At 67.1% G+C, this 2,500-nt stretch overlaps 1 non-coding gene across 1 annotated transcript; it reads left to right on the forward strand.

Moving 5' to 3' along the window:
* Positions 1-176: 176 nt before the first annotated feature.
* Positions 177-295, forward strand: LOC141979746 (5S ribosomal RNA). Its single transcript, XR_012637139.1, has one exon. It is a non-coding gene; the product is annotated as a 5S ribosomal RNA (ribosomal RNA).
* The last annotated feature ends 2,205 nt before the right edge of the window (positions 296-2,500 follow it).

Consider the following 2,500-nt stretch of genomic DNA (forward strand, 5'->3'; position numbering starts at 1 on the left):
GCCAGGATCGGGCCCCTGGAAGTCTGAAAAAAAAATTTTCACCGACCCCCAAAGGGGTGTTGGGGGGGGGCTCATGAAGCCTCCGGAGCGAAAAAAAAAAACGGAAAAAAGGATCGGGCCCACCCGAGGCAGGGGAGTCAGTAAGGGAAAGGGGACGAGGCGGACCGGAGCCGAGTGCCTACGGCCATACCGGACGGAAGGCCCCCGATCCCGTCCGATCTCGGAAGGTAAACCGTCCCGGGCCTGGCTAGTACTTGGATGGGTGACCGCCTGGGAATCCCAGGTGCCGTAGGCAGCTTTTCCCGCTGCGAGCCAGCTCTCTCCTTTTCTGGGGAACAAGGGCAGGGTCGCCCTGCCAGGGGCCCTGGGGCTGAAGTCCCTGCCGGCCACCAGGTCAACCCGGAGCCTGCCCCTCTGCGGCCAGCAGGTCAACCCCATACCGGCAGGGGGTTGACCTGGTGGCCGGGAAGCAGAGCGGCCAGCAGGTCAACCCCATACATTCAGCGGGTTGACCTGGTGGACGGGAAGGAAAGCGGCCAGCAGGTCAACCCCATACTTTCAGCGGGTTGACCTGGTGGCCGGGAAGGAAAGCGGCCAGCAGGTCAACCCCATACATTCAGCGGGTTGACCTGGTGGCCGGGAAGGAAAGCGGCCAGCAGGTCAACCCCATACATTCAGCGGGTTGACCTGGTGGCCGGGAAGGAAAGCGGCCAGCAGGTCAACCCCATACATTCAGCGGGTTGACCTGGTGGCCGGGAAGGAAAGCGGCCAGCAGGTCAACCCCATACATTCAGCGGGTTGACCTGGTGGCCGGGAAGGAAAGCGGCCAGCAGGTCAACCCCATACATTCAGCGGGTTGACCTGGTGGCCCGAAAGCAAACCGGCCACCAGGTCAACCCGGAGCCTGCCCCCGCGGGCAGGGGCCAAGCGGACCCCCCTCCGCCCGGGCTTGCCCTGCTCCGAGCCGGGGCTTAATCCCCGTCCGGCCACCAGGTCAACCCGGAGCCTGCCCCTCTGCGGCCAGCAGGTCAACCCCATGCCGGCAGCGGGTTGACCTGGTGGCCGGGAAGGAAAGCGGCCACCAGGTCAACCCCATACTTTCAGCGGGTTGACCTGGTGGCCGGGAAGGAAAGCGGCCACCAGGTCAACCCCATACTTTCAGCGGGTTGACCTGGTGGCCGGGAAGGAAAGCGGCCAGCAGGTCAACCCCATACATTCAGCGGGTTGACCTGGTGGCCGGGAAGGAAAGCGGCCAGCAGGTCAACCCCATACATTCAGCGGGTTGACCTGGTGGCCGGGAAGGAAAGCGGCCAGCAGGTCAACCCCATACATTCAGCGGGTTGACCTGGTGGCCGGGAAGGAAAGCGGCCAGCAGGTCAACCCCATACATTCAGCGGGTTGACCTGGTGGCCGGGAAGGAAAGCGGCCAGCAGGTCAACCCCATACATTCAGCGGGTTGACCTGGTGGCCGGGAAGGAAAGCGGCCAGCAGGTCAACCCCATACATTCAGCGGGTTGACCTGGTGGCCGGGAAGGAAAGCGGCCAGCAGGTCAACCCCATACATTCAGCGGGTTGACCTGGTGGCCGGGAAGAAAAGCGGCCAGCAGGTCAACCCCATACATTCAGCGGGTTGACCTGGTGGCCGGGAAGGAAAGCGGCCAGCAGGTCAACCCCATACATTCAGCGGGTTGACCTGGTGGCCGGGAAGGAAAGCGGCCAGCAGGTCAACCCCATACATTCAGCGGGTTGACCTGGTGGCCGGGAAGAAAAGCGGCCAGCAGGTCAACCCCATACATTCAGCGGGTTGACCTGGTGGCCGGGAAGGAAAGCGGCCAGCAGGTCAACCCCATACATTCAGCGGGTTGACCTGGTGGCCGGGAAGGAAAGCGGCCACCAGGTCAACCCCATACAGGCAGCGGGTTGACCTGGTGGCCCGAAAGCAAACCGGCCACCAGGTCAACCCGGAGCCTGCCCCCGCGGGCAGGGGCCGGCATACCCCCGTCCGTCCGGGGTCGCCCTGCCCCGGGCTCCGGGCTTAAGTCCCGAGCGGCCACCAGGTCAACCCGGAGCCTGCCCCCGCGGGCAGGGGCCGGCGGACCCCCGTCCGTCCGGGGTCGCCCTGCCCCGGGCTCCGGGCTTATTCCCCGTCCGGCCACCAGGTCAACCCGGAGCCTGCCCCCGCGGGCAGGGGCCAGGCGGAGCCCCGTCCGTCCGGGGTCGCCCTGCCCCGGGCTCCGGGCTTAAGTCCCGAGCGGCCACCAGGTCAACCCGGAGCCAGCCCCCGCGGGCAGGGGCCGGCGGAGCCCCGTCCGTCCGGGGTCGCCCTGCCCCGGGCTCCGGGCTTAATTCCCGTCCGGCCACCAGGTCAACCCGGAGCCTGCCCCCGCGGGCAGGGGCCAGGCGGACCCCCGTCTGTCCGGGGTCGCCCTGCCCCGGGCTCCGGGCTTAATTCTCCTCCGGCCACCAGGTCAACCCGGAGCCTGCCCCCGCGGGCAGGGGC

The sequence above is a fragment of the Natator depressus genome, chromosome 28 (assembly GCF_965152275.1).
Source record: "Natator depressus isolate rNatDep1 chromosome 28, rNatDep2.hap1, whole genome shotgun sequence".
Lineage (NCBI taxonomy): Eukaryota > Metazoa > Chordata > Testudines > Cheloniidae > Natator > Natator depressus.